This window comes from Pelodiscus sinensis, chromosome 23 (genome assembly GCF_049634645.1).
Source record: "Pelodiscus sinensis isolate JC-2024 chromosome 23, ASM4963464v1, whole genome shotgun sequence".
NCBI classification, from domain to species: Eukaryota; Metazoa; Chordata; order Testudines; family Trionychidae; genus Pelodiscus; species Pelodiscus sinensis.
The window spans coordinates 11844597-11866399 of NC_134733.1; the positions used below are offsets into that span (position 1 = coordinate 11844597).

General features: G+C 47.1%; 1 protein-coding gene and 1 long non-coding RNA gene across 4 annotated transcripts in view; one reads left to right on the forward strand and one right to left on the reverse strand.

Annotated features, from left to right (window-relative positions):
- Positions 1-10197: 10197 nt before the first annotated feature.
- Positions 10198-21759, reverse strand: LOC142819418 (uncharacterized). The gene is made up of 3 exons (XR_012897301.1): positions 21642-21759; positions 11820-11963; positions 10198-10291 (listed from the first exon to the last, which is right to left on the reverse strand). It is a non-coding gene; the product is annotated as an uncharacterized LOC142819418 (long non-coding RNA).
- Positions 20327-21803, forward strand: part of CASZ1 (castor zinc finger 1) — a 272945-nt gene continuing 271468 nt past the window's right edge. For 2 of the 3 annotated variants that reach the window (XM_075906425.1, XM_075906429.1), the window contains exon 1: positions 20327-20525. The gene's annotated coding sequence lies outside the window, so the exon portion shown is untranslated. Of the gene's footprint in view, positions 20526-21664; positions 21795-21803 lie in introns of those variants that run through there. The other variant, XM_075906426.1, reaches the window with a different exon arrangement.

The window sequence follows — 21803 nt, forward strand, 5'->3', positions numbered from 1 at the left end:
TTTAGCCGTAGTGTTTGCAAAGCACTTTGAGATGTGTGGATGGTAGAGGCTAGAGAGCACAAAGCATTGTTATTAGCATTGCCAAGGAGCTGACTAGAATCTACCTACATTGAATATTCAGAAGATGCTGAAAACTGAACTCTCTTGGTGTAATGCCAGGATATTCATCCCCAGCTGGTTTGACAGGGGAAATCCAATTCGGTTTCATGAGGCAGAGTGCGTGGTCAGATGTTCACTTTTTGAAAGGGAGCTGTGAGCTTCTAAACAAAAGTGTGGAGTATCTCCTTGGTCTTCTGGTTAAAGTGCACTAAGGGCTACTAGGCTCAGTCTTCTTCCTCATCTCGCAAGCATGAAGTTTTTAACCTGGAGGAGGCGCATAGTGCCAAGCAGCATTATCCAGTGAGCCAAGTCAATGGCCAGAAGCAAAACCCTGGGAGCCTGAGAGACTAAGCTGTAAAACCTTTCCTGGAGTTCTCCCAAGTCATCACATTGGCAGGTTTGGTTCCACTCACTGTACAGACAGGAACTGGCTGCAAAATTCTTATCCAGACTTGTGAATCCCCAAACTTAGAAGGACCCTTCTGACATTGACTTTGACCCAGCATAGCCAGTGAGTTGATTTTGGAGAGACTGGCTTTAGAGCCAAGAAAGCAGGGGGCTTTGTTTGAAGGTGCCCTGGCTTTGTTCTTTTAATGATCCAGACACTCTTAGAATGGAACAATCATCTCATTCCCTTTCCCAAACCAATTCTAACCCCACAGCACTGAGTATGGGGTGATTTTTCTTTGGTCTGTATGATATCAATGGATATGTGTATGGTGGGGTGAGCCTGTGCACATACATGGGAGCCTGTATACATGTGCCCGTGGGTGCAAATGTGAATGTGAACATGCATGTGAGAGTGCATGCATGTTTGTGTGAGGGCTTGTGTGTGTAAGAGACAGACAGAGAGAACATGGTAAAGTTATTTGAACCTATTTGAAGGTCAGGTCTCACCAAGGTTATCTGCTTTTTTTCCCTCGAATCTGTAAAGTAATGGTATTCACACTCACTACTTGAGAAGTGTTTCTTTTTATAGCCCTTCCCGATGACAAATAATGCCTGTTTTTGAAGTCCTTTTTAAGTCATTGGACCCTGGATGCAGATACCATGTTTGGGTGCAGGAGAGAAGCAGAGCACAGAGCTATTTCCCCTTTCTGTCTGCGGGGAGCTTTACTGGGACTAGTGAAATTCCAGCGAGGATCATCCAAAGAGGCTGCTGCTCTTGCAGCATTTGAGCTAGTAGGATGTCCCTTCCGTGATACAGGGAGAGAGAAATGAAGCCACCGGGGACTCACCCACCACTTTCTGCCCACAGAATTCAGGGTCAAACCTGAAAGTCCTTAACCTCCTTTGATATCAGTGGGAGATTTACTGGAGTCAGCACTTCAAGATTTGTCCCCCTGAGAATGAGCCAAACTCAGTTTTAGGGGGCAGGCAAGTAACAAGACCTAAGCCAGGTGTAACCTCATTTGGCTTAGCAGGGATTGCCAATGTTTAAATCAGTGATGTCCAAAAGGCTAGCCACTAGCTATATGCGGCTATTTTGCCGGTTGAGTGTGGCTGGTTGGCTTGAACAATGTGGCTATTTGGCCGGTTGAGTGTGGCTAATTCGCTATAGCAGTAGCCACTGTAGTGATTGGACACCATGGGTTTAAATAGTTTGGGCACTGTCACCCTCTTATGGGCAGGAGGAGTGAGTGGGAAGGAGGCAGATCAGGAATTTTCTCTTGGCACAAATGCATGAAGAGAGAATCCCCACAATGTTTACTTGCCATTACCCATAATGTCCTAGCTTCAGCCAGCCTCTGGTTGTTTTGGCTAGAGCCTTCTTGGGCCTCTGTGTTATGCTGCACTGTTAGTCTTGCTGCCCAGGTTCTTGTTAGCTAAACCCATTTGTACTTCTGTTCCTGGGAGCTGGAATGCCCCTTTTGTGCACACTAGCCACGTGGACCTGCCTGAGCACACAGGGAGCATAGGAGCTGTCAGTACTCTGTGCACAGGGGCCTGATGCTGAGCGCTCCGGAGTGGAGTATTCAGAACCCTGGTGGAGGTCAGTGGCAGTTTTGTGTGCTTGATCCTTGAAAGATCAAGTTCCTTATCTCCAGCGCTGAAGCCTCGCCCCTGGTTTAGCATCTTCCCTCCGTGTTGCATGCTATGTTAGAGATGGGACACCCAGATTCTTTCTAAGGGTTCATTCCACGAGGAGTAACGGTAGTTCGAATTAGGATCTTTAATTCAAACTACCTACTCCATGCCGTGTGGAGCCATGGGCACGGAGTTCAGACTAAGGGGGAATTTAAAAATGGCGGCGCCCGGGAACATGCAAATGAAGCCCGGGATATTTAAATCCAGGGCTTCATTTGCATCTCCGCTTGCCCTCATTACCCTACCTAGCTCAAACTAACGAGCTAGTGTAGACGTACCCTAAGGCTCAGATCCTGAGAGGTGCCAGGGACTCCCTGTTCCAATGGGAGTAAATTTGAATAAGGCCAGAATGTGGCTTTCAGGATTTGGCCCCACGTGAGTTGCTGATGTTCAGCCCTTTCAAGGATTCCCCTTGATTTGGGGTGCTCCACGTGGGCCTGATCCAATTACCATTGACGTCTGTGAAAAGACTCCTATTGGGTTCAAAGCAACACACAAGATCAAACTGTCTCTTTTCTCTCCCCCTTTATTTCCCCTATTTTATATGCGTTGATGGGGCTAAATCTGGGCCTTAGCAGCTCAGACAAAATAGGGGAAATCAAGAGGTAGTGAACAGGGGCAGAGATTTGATCTTGTGCATTGCTTTGACAGTGCTGAGCAATGCCCAGCCCTCTTGCCTCCCCCACCCCAGTCCACTGGTGCTCAGTTTTTCCTAAGAGGTGCTCAGCACCCTGCTGGATTGGACCCAGAGGAAGGTAGATTGGGGGTTGAAAATAATAACAGGAGGATGGGGGGAAAATGGGAAGAGAAGGGTCAGAAAGGCATGTGGTGGGGGGAGGACTTGAAAGAGGAGGAGAAGGAGTGTGGTTAACAGAGAAATTGCCTCTGAGCAGGAAACGATATCTGACTTAATGTATTAGTCAGAAAGAAAAATTAGATGGTGTAAACTGATCCTTCCTGCATGGGGTGCTGAACTTTTTTGGTGACTTTAGAAGGCCGTGTTTACAGTAACTTCAGCTCATGACCAGGGGCTAAAGGCAAGCTCTTTGGGACAGGGAAGGAATGAGAGTTTCTTACTGCCAGGTGCTTGCTCCCATGAGCACCTTGGGTTTGAAATATTATTGGTGTTTTTTTATTATTATTATAAGGTTGCACTTTGCTTTTTTACAAAGAAATGTCTAAATGTGTGTGTGCATATCACTTATCAAATGTGATAACATTCACTGGGAATGAAACGTAAGTCCACTTTATAGCAGTAAATTGCCTTCCCCACCCTGTTGGGCTGATTAGCTGCTGAGCTTCACCCTAGCTTTCTGGAGTTTTCCTTTGCATTTTCCACCTGCTTTTTTCCTCCGTTTTAGCTAACAATGCAGGAGAAAGGTTTTCAAAAGCACTGAAGGGGATTTGACAGCAGTGGCTCCCTTTGGTTCCTGAATCCCACAGGCATTTCTAAAAATCTCTCCGTAAACGTGTGCTTAAGTGCTTGGCTGGGCTGCAGCTGCAGCCAGTATAAGGGAGTCGAACAGAGTATAAGGAGGTCCAACTTACCCTACCTTACACGTCCTTTCTGAATCTGGTTCCATTTCTCCAAGCCATGTAAATCAGAGGTTGTGTTGACACTACAAGCTAAGTTGGGATTCCCTTGCTCTGAACACTCGCTTGCACTAGCTCTCATCGACCGAGCGAGGGTAGCAGTGTTGCCATGGTAGCACGGGTAGCGGCAGTGGAGACACAGCCGAGCCGTGTGGAGCACATTCCCATCACTCTCAGGTGGGTTTGTACCCAGCATATCTCAGCCAAGCCTCTGCTGCCACTGCTAGTCCCCATGCCACACTGCCGTTTATACTTGTGCTAGCTCTCCTAGACCTAGTATGCCTGTGTGTACACAAGCAGAGTAGTAGTAGTCTGAGAGACAAATCCTGAATCCTTTATTCCGGCAGAGTCAGTGAGGACTTAAGTGGAACAAGGACACAGGGATTTGGCCTGCAGTGGTTCCAGAAGAATGTGCTATGGCCTCTCATTGGAGTGGAATGAGCCTTCTTGCTCTGGGCTGCCATGGGACTCCACCTGAAGCTTCTACCTGATCTGGACCAAAGGTCCCTAGTGCCTTCCCCATGCTGATGGCATCATGGTGGAAGGTGTCCTGGTCCTAATGCAGCTGGCCATTAAATGGGTGGAGCGCTCTGCCTTCCCTCTGGGAACCAGCCCTTGCAAACACTCCCACATGCTGTGCAGCGACCTTTGTATTTCCATAGGTCTTTCGGGTACAGTGTGTTTGTACTGCCGGAGCAGGAAGGAGTGCTATCTGGAACCTACCCAAAAAGGAGAGATGGGGAAAGCCTGGAGATGCAGACTGGAGTGTATTGCACTCCTGAGCTCTACCCATCAGGCCTCAGTGTAGAATGGATTCCTCCCTAAGGCATCCCCAGCTGAAGCCAGGGCTGGTTACTGGGAACCATGTGGATTTTCTGTCAGTGCCCATGAAAGGAATGGGGTCCCAAATGCAGAATAGGTCACAGGCTCTGACACCTTCTTCCCATTCCTTGTTTGGGGCAGGGCTGTTTCTGACAAGGGAGTTGTCCGTCCATCCACTGGTTTTGCAGACAGCCCTGTGCCCTGATCAATAGCATCGGTGGACCCAGATTCCACTGACTAGACGGGGAACATGTGTTGAGGTCAGAATACAGTGCATAAGAGAGGACATGGGGAATGAGAGAGGGTGAGGACAGTCTGCAGCATCTGTCATTCTGGAGGATGAATAAATACTCATTCTCCTTGGGCTACAGCCACAGGGTGTTATACTGTGTTTGTGCTTTGTGCTAGAGAACTCTCGAGCCCCCATGTTTGTTAAGTTGAAGCCAAGAGCGGAGAAAAGGTCCTTCAGTCTTCGCTGGTGCAAGCTGTGCTGTGTGGAAACCCAGCACACAGAGTCGAGAGTGGAAAAGAAAATAAATAATCCTGGTGGGAAAAGTCAAATCAGAGAGAAATAAGACAATGATGAATTTCCCTTCTGCAAGCTCTCAGAGCTCTTTAGGAATAGTAAATTCGGACTCATAGCTCCCCAGTCCCTATTTTACAGAGGGGGAAGCTGAGACACAGACTGGTGAAATGATTTAGCTATGGTCTGACAGTGTCTGCTTTAACCACTAGACAATACTCCCTAGACGAGACTGGGAGAAGTCACAGGTGGAAAGGACCTAATAAATTGTGGAGTCCATCCTGCTGTGAGGGTGAGATATAGAGAGTTTTCTGATAAAGGGCAGATCTGTTATTAAACTGACACCACCTCTGCTCTGCACCAGCTTCTGGGATGCTTTTCCTGAGCTGAACTGTCCCACACCTTCAAACTAAATGAGTTCTTTGAGGTTTGAATTCAATCTGTTTATTCCCTCCTCCCCCATAGCTATTCCCCAACCCAGCATTTTTCCATTTCCATTGGGTTCTGCACTCATCTAGGGGTGGAAGCATTAAAATACAAGCGGAAAGACTGGGAGCTAGGAACCTGTCCTGCAGAGAATCCCAACCTAATGGTTCTGACCCAAGAAACTCAAGGGACTTGGGTGAGCACCAAAGCACAAGTCAAATGATGAAATTCATCCTCCACTGTTTCTACAAAACTTAGACTCCATCTTGGGAGGGACTGTAGGTTTACAGCATACTCACATATCCATCTTCCCTTCCTCGTGTCTACTCACAAATCCAAGGGACTGACTCCCTCGAAGCTCATTCTTTGCTTTCCTGCATCCTGGAACATTTTATTAAAAGAGTTATAAACATAGATCTAGGCTAAGCAGAGAGGGCAACGGGGCAGAGGATCTGACAGCAACAGGAGATGGACGTATCAAGGATGTGAATACTTAGGAAGGAGAGGAATCCCTGAGCATACCAAAGAGAAAAAGGGGTGAAATGAAGAAAGAGATAATTTAGGCTGATTATTAGGGAAAACTGCCTACCAGTGAGATCTACGAGACTGTGGAATAGACACCCGGGGAAGCTGGTGGAGGCCTCATTGATTGTGACATTTAAATCTAATTGCTAGGTTCATAGAGTTTAAGGCCACTGGGATCATCTTGTCTGACCTGTTGCATGGGGCAGACCAGAGAATTGTTTCTAGCAATTGCTGCATCTAGTCCTTAGAACTGTGCACTAGTAAATGTCCTGCAGAGAACAGTCCTGCATTGGCCACTGGGAGAAGGACCAGAGGGGAGCTATAGATTTTATCATTCTGTATGTATTTCATCCAAGTATCCCATTGTGGACTCATTCTTTAGCCTGTACTCTGAAAAGATTATTCCTTTTTTTCCCTGCTAGGTAAAAATCAGCAGTCTGTTTACTGTATATGGTAACTGGGTAGGAAAAAGTCATTTAAAAAGCACCTTTAAAATAAAGAAAATGGAGAGTTGCTCTTTTCTCCAGGGACCCTCTTAAGGCACTGCACGAACCAGCCATTGAGGGACACTGCTGCTGAACAGAAAAAAAAATGGCCAGTGCATTTATCAGGGCTACAAAGTGATACCTAAAGGTTGCAGTTCCAAAAGGGCCATTCAGATGCTGGACTCACTGAGAACCATTCAAATTATTCCTTGATTGCATGAAGTTCAGTGTCATCAGTGAGGCTAGCACTTGGGCCCTTCTGATCCAAAAGCACTGCCCTCTACTATGTGAGTTAAAAGAGAATTTATCTGAGTTACAAACATATCTAGGCTTTGCTCCTCTTTATCAGCTAGCCATGAGTAGGCAAAATAGCCACACTTGAGTTGTCCAATAGAAGGCAATGGAATATAAACTCACAGGTGTATACATACACACACATATTCCTTCCCCTGATAGTTCCCTTGTGCCAACTGGTACAATTTAAATAAAAAGCAGTCGGGACATTTGGGGTGAAAGTACACATAAAAGGTGAAAATGTTACCAAAGGAAACACTTCCTTTGTAGCCAGTTACTGTATGCTGATATATCAGCATTTAAAGGGATAACCCTAGACTGATCAAAAACAATCTGTGTTTAAGGTTACATTTTCGGATGCTGCGGAAGGGCAAAACACGGTCCAGAATTTTGGGCTAATCTCGTGAGAAACAGTATCACAGGAGAAGGTTATTTTACAAACTCAAGGCCAAGCATCAGGAATTTGAGAGAGAACGTTAATAACTTTACATTCTGCAAAGCACTTTGCAATGTGACTTGGCCTCGCAACGCCCAAGTGAGATGGATCTTTCTTGAGATACAGCGTGGAGGAGTAACTTGAATGAGGCCACAAAGGGCGGTGTTAGGAGGCAATTATTTGGAAATTTCTTCCATTCTTGCTCACAAACCACCAGGTGATGCTGCTTTTCTGGATGGCCACACAAAAGTAAAGAGGTTATATTACCTCTCTGTTTGACACTGGTGTGACTGCTGCAGGAATACCGTGTCCAGCTCTGATGCCCACAATTCAATGCTGATAACTTGAAGTGAGTTCAGAGAAGAGTCCCAAGAATGATTAAAGGATTGGAAAATGTGCCTTATAGTGATAGACTGAGCAACTAGAGCCTATTTAGCTTAACAAAAAGAAGATTAAGGGGTCACTTGATCACAATCTGTAAGAAGCTACAGAAGGAACAAATACTTAATAGTGGTCCATTCGGTCTAGCAGACAGGTATATAACAGGATACAATGGCTGGCAGTTAAAGTTAGACAAATTCAGAGTGGAAACAAGGCATAAATATAACAGTGGGGGTAATTAGCTACTGGAACAAAGTATCAAGGGTTGTGATGAATTCTCCATGACTGGCCATTTTAAAATCAATACTTTTCTAAAAAAGATGTGCTCTAATTCACACTGAATCTATTTTGGGGGAGTTTTCTGGCCTTGGGACCTATGAATCTATGGAAAAGCTTCATGGATTTCAAAGGGAGAGGAAGATTCCATGCATGCCCAGGAAACATGAGAGGCAAAGATCAATATTGAGATACAATATTTAACGAAAGTAATGAACAGCTAGGGGCTTGATCCAAAAGTCCATCCAAAGCAATGGGAGTCCTTCCAGTGGGCTTTGGATCGGGCTCTCACTGTTCGATATAGTCAGACATATTTAAAGTTGTTAAGATGATAGTGAGATTGTAAACTTTGAGCACTGGTGACTAGATAGTGTAATGCCATTCTCTGAAGGGATAGATGCTGCATCAAGATGATCAGGGAATTATGTGCATAAAATAAATCCTCAGGCTCCAAGATAAGAAGGCATGGCGGTTCCTTGAAGTATGGTTCAGACTAAAATTTCTTGCTTGCCTGGCTCAGATTTTCTTGCTTTTCCTTCCTGGTATGTTCCAGCTGAACACAGCTGTTCCTTTGCCGATTCCAGCCATAATCAAAACAGGCTATGTTGGCGCCCTCTAAGGTCCCGATTCTGCAATCTGACCCAGGCTGGTAGACATGCAGTGCCCCAGAAACTTCACTGGGATTTGGTGAGTGCCCTGGGGTAAGTCTGTGTGTAGCAGGTAGCAAGATAGGTACCCAGCACTGCTTTTAGAGTGGGGCTTTGGCAGCACGCTGCATGGGCCAAGCTGTCTTCCTGGTGAGAGCCATAGGAGCTTTGCCATAGGGGAGTTTTACTGTCGACTCAATGCAGGACAGAGCTAGGCCCCACTCTGAGGCCTTTGGAAAGTTCCACAGGAAGGGGATGATCAGAGATGGGTGTTACTGTGGACCCGGGAGAGGGAGAATCGCCTAAATGGTGCTGGTGATTTTAATCAAACTTGCCTGTAGTGCCCAGTCCAAGGCAATTCTGAGCAGGGGCAAGCTGTCAGTTTGACTGACTAATGAGAAAAGAATGCAGGTGCTGTCGGGTTTGCTGTTGATTTGAACATTGTGTGACGCTGCAGAATTGGACCTGGCCTTTCAGCTGTGCACAGAGATGCCCAGAGAGACACATAAATGTTGTGCTAAAAGCCAGTAAGAGGATCCCCCAGCAAAACCCTTGAGGAGGTTTTGGGCCCCAGAGTGAGTGAGGTAGCATGGGAGGCATGTTGGCTGGAAAGAACATGGAGACTAAATCCCCTTTTAGTCCCACTGGAGGCAGCTAGAGCAGGACCCATGGATAGTGATGGACGTCCAAGATTTAATTGTTAGAGAAGGCCAAATGGCCACTTCCGCTTCTTCAAGTGGGGAGAGCAAAGCCACAGGATGGAGGGGCTTCCTGATTCCTCATGACTCTGGGGCGCTCCTATCTCCCTCGGTGCTCTAGAGCCGTGGTGTCCAACCAGTTCTGAAGCCACACTCAACCGGCCAAATAACCACATTATTCAAGCCACCTAGCCACACTCAACCGGTCAAATAGCCACATGTGGCTAGTGGCTAGCGTGTTGGACACCACAGCTCTAGAATGACTGGGCTGTGGTGGTGGGGCCATTCATTTACCTTAGTTCCTTCCCCACCAGAGAGCTGGGGAGTAAAGGGAAGCCAGGGCTACCAGGATTGTGCTACGATGCAGGCTGTGCTGGGCAAGTTGTGTCTCCATTACATCGGCCCAAGTTTCCTTTCTGGTCCCTGCCTCCCCAACCCAGCAATCAGCTGTGAGTGCAGACTCTTGGGGCTTTTACCTCCCTACATGGGTAGCACCTCCATAAGAAGTTGTCCAGCTTTCAGAGTAAATTTCTGTTTCCCCCACGGGGCGGGACGGACCATAATGGGGAAGTCCCTGGTTGCAGGAAGACAGAGAGTGAGCTATGACTCTTGCCCAGGGCCGGGTAGGGAGTGGGGGAGATCCAGGAGGTGTGAATTCATTCAGCCCAGGAGGGGACAATCCTACCTGGTTGGGATGCAGGCTTGGCTAGTTGTTTCATTTAGAAACAAAGCAAGGAAGGGAGAATTGCAGAGGTTGCAAAGAAGAACGAAGCCCTTGGCTCACAGAAGGTCTGCAAGGTCCCGCCAGGTCTGGATTGATTAGTATTCAGTATTTATAATATCTCCATAATGGTAAAACAAAAGAAAACAAGCCCAGAGAATGCATTTTTAATCATCAATCATTGCTCTTTGTTTGTTGTGAATGAGCCGCAAGGAGAAATAGTCTTCCATAATCACCTCCCTTCACATCTCCTGCCATGCAGGCCTCGCCGGGTGCTCTGGAAGGGAAATAAACAAACAAACAGCCGATCTCAAAATAAATCCAAAAGGCTGGGGGGCTACGTGGGTTATTGCGCCCACACTCCGGGGGCTTTGTGAAGACACGGGGGGGGGGGGGAGGGGAAGAGATGGGAGACATGAGAACAAAGAGAAGGGTGAGAATAAGGAGAAAATGCTGATGAGCAGCTCCCTTTGACTTTGTCATGAGTGCTCAGTCGTGATGCGGATCATGCCCTCAGAGAGTCAGGTTGAGCACCCAAATCAGAGGCTAATTTAAAAAATTGGAGGCCTAAGGCCATGCAGGGCGGCATTGGCCGAGCCAGGAGTAGAACCCAGCCCTGCTGGTGCTCAGCCTCTCTGCCTTTAACTCCAGATGACTCTTCCTCCCTATGTAGTAAAAAATGGCAGTGAAAATGGCACCCTGGTTGCCAGTCTTGGTGCCCAAGTTATCTCCTTCCCCTGCGTCCGCTCTAAGTGCTTCCTCGTGCACATGCGTGAGCCTCCTGCAGAACCGCGTCTCCCAGGGTTGCCACAAGAAGTGAAACATTGGGCACCAAATCTCTGAGCTACTGTCTCCGCAGCTCTTTCTCATGTGGCCTGTCTTCTCTTTCTCTCCTAGCCGGTCTCTAATACTGCACCCATCACCATGGTATCGGAGCACCTGCTTTGTGTCCAATAGACCTCTACCTGGAAAGGCATAGGCACGTGCTTAGCTTGACCGCTGTGAGTAATTCCTGTGGGGCTACTAGCCTGTATCAGTTCAGTGGGTGTACCCTTGGACCGTCAGCACTGTGGTTCATTGTGTGTCTCCTAGAGAGCTAAGAACACTGCCAGAACACTGCCAGCACTTACCAGGCAACAGTCAAGTGGATGAATTAATTAATAATGTAAGAAAAACAAGAAAAAATGAAACCTCCCTCACCCCCACTTGATAATTGACACCTTTAAGCAGGGACTGACTGTACAAGCTGATCTTGTCAGATCTGACACGTCCAGCCAAGGATCTCAAAGCACTTTACAAACATTGTTTATGCCCCCAGCTCATGTGGGGTTGAAATATACCCCCTAAGTGCAGCATGGGATCCTGGTACCATTTAAGTGCTGGAACCTCGTCATCTTGCCAATTAAGTTAACAGAAGTTGGGGGCCCCACTCCCCAGCAAATTCAGGCCCATTATGGTGTCAGTAGGGGTGGTGCTGGAGCAAGGGTCTCCCTAAGAGTGTGATCCTGATTTAAATTAATGGAGATTACCTATCTACTGGAGCTGGAAGTGACCTTGCAAGGTCATCAAGTCCAGTCCCCCCCCCCCCCGGACCAAGTACCATTCCTGACAAATTTTTGCCCCAAATCACCTCTCCAAGGATTGCGCTCACAACCCTGGCCAATGCTCAAACCACTGAGCTATCCCTCCCCACCAAGGAAGTAACATCTTTCCATTGTTTTCAATGGGTTTTGGAGCCAGTTCTCATGGGCCAGATAAGCCCTGGACTATGGCAGCAGGGCCTGGCCTTCCCTGAGTCTGCTCACCTGTGTAGAATTTAGCCCAGGCCTGTTTGGAAGTGGCAACAACTGCATGGCAGCTTGGAGGGGCTCACAGTTCCACACCCTCTTGGAGGATTTAGCGCCAAGTGACAGTGAGAGGAAAGCTGTAAGCCATCAGAACATTCAGGCCTGTGAGGAATAGACAGGCTAGATCTGAATCCTATTGAAAAATAATAAAAAGGTAATTACTTTGTCATTACTGGACACTGCTTTGTCTGAAGGGAGGACGGTACTTTCTGCACCCGAGCTATAAATAATGCTCTCCATTACCCTGCTAAGTGGACATGCTCTCCTCGCTAATGCCAGCTTAACCCCAGCTTTAGACATGCCCGGTTGGTGTTGCCCATGTGTTAAACGCACCACTCACAGCGTGGCAGGCTGGCACAGATCTCTTGGAGTCGGTCAAAAAGTAGGCAGGGTGAGCCAGCTTATTTGTGAGTCCCAAGTGAGCAAGGAGGGCACTGACTCCAGCAGGGTTGTGGAAGGGGAAAAGGAACCTGCCTTAGAACAGCCCATGCAGAAAAGTGTCCGAGTCCCAGAAGCTGCTGTTTCCTTATGTTGCCAGATGGAAATATTCCTGGTCCTCTGCAATGTGGGAAGGAAGGACTCGACAGTGCTCTCTTTCTGCTTTCTGTGCAGTTTTCTACATGAGAAAATTGCACCTATTCCACTTAAATTGGATTAGTTAAACCAGTGCTAGCCTCTGTGAATCCCCTTAGATTATGTTAATGTCAACTGATTCATAACCAATCTAAGTGACACCAAAATTAGCCTGATTTAAACTCAAATCAGAGTGTCCCCTAGAGTTTGCAGTGGTTTCAAATCACTCCTTTGGTTCAACAGATGCTGCTCCACCATGTGGATAAGGCCTGTTTGGGAGGGGCATTGTGGTCCAGTGACTCAGGATCTGTTCACATGCAAAAATGGGAGTGGTGTAGATGAGGTATAGTTTTAAACTGATTTATTGAAAAACAAGCCATTCCCCTGTGGGCACTCTTATTTTTAATGTGCACTAGGCTTAGTGCACATTAGCTTCATTTAGTTAAGACTTGATCTAAGCCATGTCCAACTAACTATCCCACTCCTTAAACTTGAATAAACTTGAACCCTTAAACAAGGTTTTGGACCAGTTTAATGAAATCCCTTTGAAACTGATTTAAGTTAAACCTATGCAACTTTCTCGGGTAAACAAGTCTCTAGAGCTAAGGGCTGACAGTCAGGATGGGCCAGTTCTGTACCTGGCTCTGCTACTGACTCACTGCATGACCTTAAGCAAGACTCTGAGTCAGTGTTCCCATCTATAAATTGGGAACAATAAAACCTACTTGCCTTGGAAGCTTGGTATGGGATTAATTAGGGATTGTAAAGAACACTGAGTTGTGAAGGCAATTCTGTATCAGCACAAATTAACTATTATTTTATTATTTAGTGGGAATATATTTTATTTTCTTTGTATTCATTTTATTCTCACAGAGAGGACACTTCACAACTTCACAGTCAGAGGAGCAAAACAGCTTACGTTTATTTAATGCTTTGTTTACCTGTTTTATTATTGTTGCCAATTATTGTTTTATTTTATTTTATTTTATTTTATTTTATTTTATTTTATTTTATGTAGGGCATCCAGAGGACTCAATGAAGCTGGGGTTCACATTATTAGACAGTCTCTGCCCTGGATAGCTTACAAACTAGAGACAAGAAAAACTTAAAAAACAACCAATAGTCTGATAGCACTTTAAAGACTAACAAACAAAACATGTAGATGGTATCATGAGCTTTTGTGGGCACAACCCACTTCATCTGAAGAAGTGGGTTGTGCCCACGGAAGCTCATACCATCTACATGTTTTGTTAGTCTTTAAAGTTCTACTAGACTATTTGTTGATTTTTAAGTTTTTCCTGTTAACTCGGCTACCTCTCTAAAGCTTTTAAATCTAGGGACAAGACAGACACATGGTAATAAGGGAGCAAATAAGCAGAATGTCAAAGGAGAGCACTTCATGATCATGGACAGTAAATAGTAAGTAAATAGCAAGGGTATCATTTTATAGACAGGGAAACAGGCACAGAGAAGTGAAGTAATGTGTCATACGCCAAGTCAGTGGTGGAGCTGGAGTTAAATCTCATTCCTATCATCAGGCCTTTAGGTCTCACCTAGTACCTGTAAATAGGGTCAGATCCTCAGCTAGTACAAATCATCAAAGCTCAACACTGACTTACACCTGCAGGCTGTGTCTACACTGGCATGAATTTCCGGAAATGCTTAAAACGGAATACTATTCCGTTTTCAGTTTTTCCGGAAAAGGAGCGTCTACATTGCCAGGCTGCTTTACCGGAAAAGCCCTTTTTCCGGAAAAGCGTCTGTGGCCAATATAGACGCGCTTTTCCGGAAAAGAGCCCCGATCGCCATTTTCGCGATCAGGGCTTTTTTCCGGAAAAGACTACTGGGCTGTCTACACTGGCCCTTTTCCGGAACAGTGTTCCGGAATAAGGACTTATGCCCGAGCGGGAGCAGAATAGTTTTTCTGGAATAGCGGCTGATTTTGTACAGTAGAGCATTGTTGCTTTTCCGGAAATTCAAGGGCCAGTGTAGACAGCTCGCAGCTTATTCCGGAAAAGCGGCTGATTTTCCGGAATAAGTAGCCCAGTGTAGACACAGCCGCAGAGTATCTGCCTGGCTGTTCTGTAGGCCTGGAACTTAAATTGTATCAGGCCTGGTTACCTAGTTTTGTTTTGTTAATTTCCAAGCAAATAGTCTCTGATGTTTGAACTGACATAAAGTGTCAAAACAATCAGCCATATCCTCAGCTGGTGTAAACATCCTTAGCCCCACTGCAGTCAGTGGAGAGAAGCCAGTGTGTGCCAGCTAAGGATCTGGCCCATCGCAAAGATGCTGAAGATGGGCTGGTTGTGGATTTGGGGTTTTTAATATTTTTATTAATTTTTTGGGAGTTTTGCAACTCACAAAAAAGTTGCATGTGAGAAAATGGCACTTTGCAGACTGTGGTTCTGTGATATGCTCTAATTGCTTTTGATATTCTGACAGTAAAAACCAAAAATGAAACCAGATAGGATGATGCTATTTACCGTTGAAAAGTGGCTGCTATTTCTGCACAGTCATTTATTTATTTTCCGACCAAAAAAAAAATCCCTATCACTTTTCTTCTTCATGTCTCTGTAACATCCACCTTCTCCTGGCAGGGGTTGAATGAGACAAATGGGGAAGGGATGGTATGTTGTCAGTGGTGACAATCCTATGCCTATTTGGTGGCCTGTGTGAAAAGGATCAAGGGGCTGAATTTGGTTTGGTTGAGTGGTATAGAGTCCCAATGTCAGAGCCTCCTTCATTCATCATCTATGCCACTAATTTGTCATAGGAGAAATTCAGCTCTGTTATTAGGGGCTTAAAGTGACATAGGTCTGGTGTGGCCTCTTCACAGGAAGGAAAGTTTTCCAGGAGAGGCAGTGTGGTGTAGTGGATAGAGCACTAGCCTGGCACACAGAAGACATGCATTCTATTCCCTGTTCTGCCATGGGCCTGATAGGTGAGCAGGGGGCAAGTTACATCTCCTTTCTATGCATTACTTCCCCTATCTGGAAGATGGGAGTAATGATATCAATCCTTTGTAAAGTGTTTTTGAGACTTGCTGATGAGAAGAGCTAGTATTATTATTAATTATTGTCCAGTCTGAGCAGGTCAGGAATAAGGCTTCTTGGGCCTGATTCTCTGCTGCCTTATACCTCCTAACAAAGGGTACCCCTTATATGGATACCCTCTTGCCCTGTTTAACTACAGCAGTAGCCAGGTTACAGCAGGGTGAGCTGAGGACAGAGCCTTTCGCTTGACTTCCCAGGCTTTTGTCATTTTAATCCAGGCCCTTCTCCATGTTGTTTTTAACTTCACTTCCCTTGTGTGAATAGTTTCTTAGGGGTAAGACTGTTGCACAGTCACAGCTCAGCCACATGAGAGAATATTCTGGGAAGGCTGTCACTGATGGACGCGGGAGAGTGGCATGGAAGGCGTGATGTCTACCGAGTGGGAACAACAGAATCAGAGCAGGAAACACTAGAAAGTTTCTCTGGCAGAAGTTCAGCTAGCATAGCGTTACCAGCAACTCTACAGTGTTGCCAATTCTCATGATTTTATCATGAGTGTCATGAAATCTGATGGGGGTTTTTAAAAGCCCCAGCTCCTGGAATCTTATGATTGTATGAAAATCTCAGCTTGTGTTAAAAATAAAATTAACTCTATAGCAGGGTGAATAGTAATAGAGAGGTAGCTTTGTTAGATTGCTCTTGGTAAAACAAAAGAAAAAATATGTAGCACTTTAAAGACTAACAAGATAGTTGAATAGGTGATGAGCTTTCGTGGGCCAGACCCACTTCTTCAGATCATATTCTGAAAGAGGTAACAAGGGAATACAGTGAAGAAAGTCTTCATTGTATTCCTTTGTTATAGATGGTCATGCCAGTTCTATTTCAGAATATGATCTGAAGAAGTGGGTCTGGCCCACGAAAGCTCATCACCTATTCAACTATCTTGTTAGTCTTTAAAGTGCTACATATTTTTTTCTTTCATTCTGCAGCAGGGGTGAGGAACCTAAGGCCTGAGGGCAGATGCAGCCCCAGCTTGCCTGGATCAGGGCCCTGAGGTTTGGAGCTCCCCCCCAGCATTGGGAAGCCCACGCTGGTTCTCCAGCCCCCCCCCCCACCTCCACTGTCTCCCTGCGGGGCTGGAGCACACAAAATCTACTAGCCTGTGCCCCCTAGGTTCTGGAGTGTGAGGGGAATGTGGGGAGTGTCTTTCTCCTTCTCAGTCAGGGGGATCAGTGAGGTTTTGGGTTTTTTTGCTAATCACTTGTGTGTGACCCCCGACTGAATTTTATGTCAGCCAGTGCCCCCCCGCCCCCGACCCAAAATAGGTTCCCCATCCCTGCTCTGTAACCCTCAGGAATGCAGACAAAAACTTGAGAATGTGAACTCTGAAGTCTCAAAAACCAGAAGGCAAATAACCTCACCAGCAACATAGTAGTAATTAAAATTCTCTTGAGTTTTAAATCTCACAATTTGGGGGAGGGTCCAACTCGTGATTTTTGAAGACTTGTGGTTGGTAGTACAGTACAGATGATTTATTGAGGGCGAAGGGTGGGGTTGGCATTATTTTTAATTTATTTTCAAGAAGAAAAGAAATAGGAACAAAAAAATCTATTAATTCAAATCAACAGGCAACATGACTGAGTCATGCTAGGAACTCATGTATTATAACTCTCTAGAACAAATCCCACTCAGTCACTTAGTTCCATTTCCTCACCAGAACACTGTAGCCCTGGCCTCCCAAACTGCTCAGTGAGGTAGGGGTCTCACAGCTGCAAGGAATGCTATTGAAGTCTGCTGCAATGGGGGTTACCAGCATGGAGCAGCTTGCAGAATCAGGGCCTTTGTCTGGGCTGTTACCTCTGTGTAATTAGGTTCCTGTCCTGCTGATGGCTTGCACCCAAGACTCTCAGGGCATGGCTACACTTGACAGACGATCAACCCTCCAGATGTCGATCTTATAGTGTTTGATTTAGCAGGCCTAATATAGACCCATACATTGACTGCTGAGGGCAGCCCCCACCTACTTCAGGTACTCTTTGTTCTGTGAGGAGTAAGGGAAACCGACAGGAGCATGTGTTCCCATCGGACTTTCCACTGTGTGGACGCTGCCATGGCTTGGCTTAAGGTAAGCCGACTCCAGCGGCGCATTTTGAGTAGCGGGAGTGGCGTCCCTTCATTTGACTTGCCTGGTCAGACCTCAGTAACTTCAAAGAAAGTGCCATTCACAGGCCCTGATTCTGCAAAGTCTTGTGCATCTGCTTCACTTGACATCCTGTGATTCTATACTTACAGAGTATAAAGTTAAGCGCATGCATAAGTCTCTACAGGAGCAGGCCTATTAAAATGGCATAATCAGGCCAAATTTATTGCCAAACTTAGATCATGATTGTACAGTAGGATCCATGCAGATAAAACTTTCCACCCACATGGAGCCTGTTGACTTCACTGGGGCTTCCTGATGGCTTAGTGGCTGTCTCTGCAGATCCAATTGCAACCTGAGTCTTGCTAAAAGCAAACTCTTCCAAACCATATCACCAGGAGAAATGTTTTCCATGGTTAAATATGTTGATGGCAACAATTTAAAACAAAGTTCCAATGCCATCAATAGAACTTAAACAGATACTTAACATTAAGCCATACGATCAATAGATTAGATGTTCCACAGCTGGACCCTCACTGTTTTATTTCAATTATAGGTAAAGATGTGTATTTTTAGAGATATGTGATTTCTAACCTGACAGCATCTCTCCAGCACATCAATTTAAGAATTGTTTTTTTAAGGTAACTTTTAAACATTTCCCACTCAGTCCCTCCAACAATCTCGCTCAGTACTTGCATTGTTTCAGTGGAGTTTAAAAAAATATTCCTATTTCTGACTCTATTTCTTGCTTTCAAAGTGTTTGCAACTAATAACTGATAACTAAACCATAATTACTAATAAACAATAGCTACATAAACATAAGCCCCAATCCTGTAAGCACACATGCAAATGATTGTCTTTACCTACTGAACCCCTATGGAAGTGGATCTACTCTCTGAGCATAGTGTTCATCAATATATAAGTCTTTGCAATATCAAGGCCTAAATATTTAACTAAACATACCAGTATTGCTGACCTCAGCTGTTTAATATTCATAAATCTGGCCCCCCAAATCATGAGATTGCCTCAAAATTCATACGATTTTAAAAATAATTAATTTGGGGTTTTGTTATTTGCCTTCTGGATGTATCTTTAGGGTGCGCTCGGCTCGTGTTTATGAACTTCTCTATGCAACCATGAGAGCTAGAAACTTTTTTAATAAAGAAAAGGTGATAGTCTCATGGAATCACATGACTTCAGGTGAAAGGAAAATGTCAAATATTTAAAGAATCACAATAAAATCACAAGAGTTGGCAACTCTTCCTCAAACATGTAGCCATATAAGTGAATCAGTGAGATGATTGAATTATAATTATTTATTATTTACGTTTACTATAATAGCACCTAGAAGCCCTTGTCATGACCGGGACCCTGTTGTGCTAGGTGCTGTACAAACACAGCAAAAGGGCAGTCCCTGCCCCCAAAGAGTTTATCGTCTAAGACCAGAGACAGCAAATCACTAAAGACAGGAAGGAATCAATGAGAAAGTCCTACAAGGAGCTCTGTGTGGACGAACTGATGTGGAACTTGTGGTGTTGAATGGCTGAAATGAGTAAAATTACTCAAGTGTTTACAAGGGACCGGCCCTGCCCTTAATCTGCCCCCAAATGCAACCCCATTGACTTCACTGGATCTGTAGGCATTGGTCCCCGTGCACAGAACAAGATACAGGATTGGGACCTACGTTTATAGTTCTACATATACATAGCTTAGTCCTGCAAACGCTTAAGACATCCCACGTAGTCCCTGTGAGTGCATGAGAGCAAAGTTATTTGTATTGGCAAGTATCTGCAGGATCAGGCCCTTAAATATAGAGCTAACAATGAAGGCCCCAATCCCAGTAGAGCAATCCATGTGGATAGAGGGGTTCTACCCATGTGGACTGCTTTGGAGGATTGGGCCTATGAAATATAACTATAACTATATAGTAACTGGTTTATTAAAATATAAGATGGCTGTAGGACTAAATATCAAAGGAGATTATTAAAATGTAAACTAAGGGCTTGCTTCTGCAAACTCTTATACATAGGTGTAATTTTATCCATGCCAGATGGGATAGTTACACTACCCTTACAAAGAAGAGTAGGCCCATGTACCTGCTAAAGGCTGCTCCCAAGATAAAGGGCCTGTGGCATGGTGTGTATGACAGGATCGGGGCCTATGGCTGCACACTCATATTAACTTGCAGGATTGGGGCCATAAACTATAATAAAATCACAGAGTGGTTTCCTAATTATAAGTGCTAATGAAATCTAAGCAGCCCCACAGGTTTGTAAAATATATTGATCTCTGTCACTTGAAAGGAATAACTCATCCCCTAGAAGAAGGAAGGAGCTCCGGAATCTAGCCCCAGGAAACTAGAGTGGCAAAGTTCACTAGGTTGTAAAAACCAGGTTCTTTCATACAACTTTTAGCAAGTTGCCTAAAGTTGGGGAGTTTAAGAGATTCCCAGGAGAAAACACAAGTGGGCTCAGGGATCTGCCTGGGACGGGCAGATCAAGGAAGTGCCCCGGTGACAGGAGAAGGCGGAGTTGTCCTTGTTAACTGGAAGTGGGTACAACCCCTCCCTTTTTTCTTGCCAGGGCAGCGGGATCCGGTCCGGGTTTTGCAGGTGCCCCTCCCTTGCCTGGGTGCCCTGCCTGCTTGGAGCCGAGTCCATTCCGTGCTAGGCTCCTTCTGCCGCTCTCCACGCCCCCCCACCCCGCCGCCCGCCCCTTGGTCTCCCCTCCCCAGCCCGGGGCAGAGAGTGGCCAGGATCCAGTCCGGGTTTTGCGCGCCGCCCGCCCCCCTGTTAGAAATAGGAAAATTCAATAATCAAAGCGAAGGGGAGAGGGGAGGAAAAAAAAATCCGGGATCAGGGCAAGTTTGATGGCGCATGCGCGCTGCAGACTCCATCCCAAACACACACACATTTCCCTTGACTTGGAAAGTCACCCAAAGCCGCCCCAAGTGCAGGTAAGCCTGTCTGCTCTGCCCTGCCTCAGCCCCTGCCCCCCGGGACCCCCACCCTGTCCCCGGCCCTCCGCCCCGGCTGCACCCCAACTCCGCGGGGCAGGGGGACGGGGTGCAGCCGGGGGCATGGCCCTGGCAGGGAAGAGGGGCGGGGGGCACATGGTAGCGGCAGGTGGGCATTGCTGGGGGAGGGGTTGGACGGGGGGGCAGCACTCTGGAAGGGGGCGGAGGGCACCGCAGGTTTCCTGGGGCTCCGGTGCGCGCCCTCTCTGTGGAGGGGTTACGCTCCCTGCCCTGGCCCGGGAACTTTGAGGGGTGCTCGGGGGGGGGGGGGGAGAAGCGCGCTGCCTCCCTAGGGGAGTGAACGAGGGGAAGGGGCTACAGGGTCCAGGACTCATGCTAGACTGGCCAAAGGGGGCAGGGTGGTGCCCGTGCTCCCATCTGCTCCGCTGGGGGTGCGGGCCCCGCGGGGAGGCGGAGCGGCGCCGGCTCCGGGGCTGTTGGCCTGGGGGGGAGGCCGGTTGTGCCGGACAATTTCCAGGACTTAAAAAAAAAACGGCGGTGGAAATGGGTGAAGGAACTGGGCTGAGAGACGCGTGAACCCACCGCCCTGCCCCGCTCCCTGCCAGGGGCGCAGGTTCCCCGTTCCCGAGCGAGGGGTCCCAGCCCCGCGGGGGCGCAGCGGCGATGCCCCTGGCTTTCTGAGCACAGAAACTTGGCGAGAGGCTAAGGGGAAGCGCCGAGGGGCGGCGGGAGGCTGGGGATCCCGGCGGGGGAGACAGGCTGGGGGTGTCCGGACGGAGGTGGCAGGCGATCGGTGCCAGGGAAGTTTCTCCAAAGTGCGTGGGCCGGGCTGGGGTCCGGCGAGCGGCGCTTCCCCCCGCTGGCTCCGGACACTCGAATCCCGGAGCGGAGATGGAGCAGGGCTGGAAGCGAGGAGCCGTGCGCTCGGGGACGGGGAGGTGCCGGGCCCCCTCGGTGCGCTCCCAGGAGAGCTGCGCTGCGTTCCCGGCTCGATGCGCTCATGTAGGGGAGCCGCTGCCCCCGGTGTGCCCGGGCTCGGGGTGCTTTTGGGGGAGTCGGTGCCCGGGCCCCGGCGAAGCCGCAGGTTATTTTTACCCGGTGGCATTTGCAGAATGCGCAGCTGATTTGCGATCCCGAGCCAGGAAGTTTTCCCCCCCTTTTCTTTTCTTTTTCTTTTCTCTTTGCGAATCCGCTGCGAAAAGGCTCGGGCTGCGCCGGGCAGGGGGCGCACAGAGGGGCGCTCTCGGGGTAAGGGGG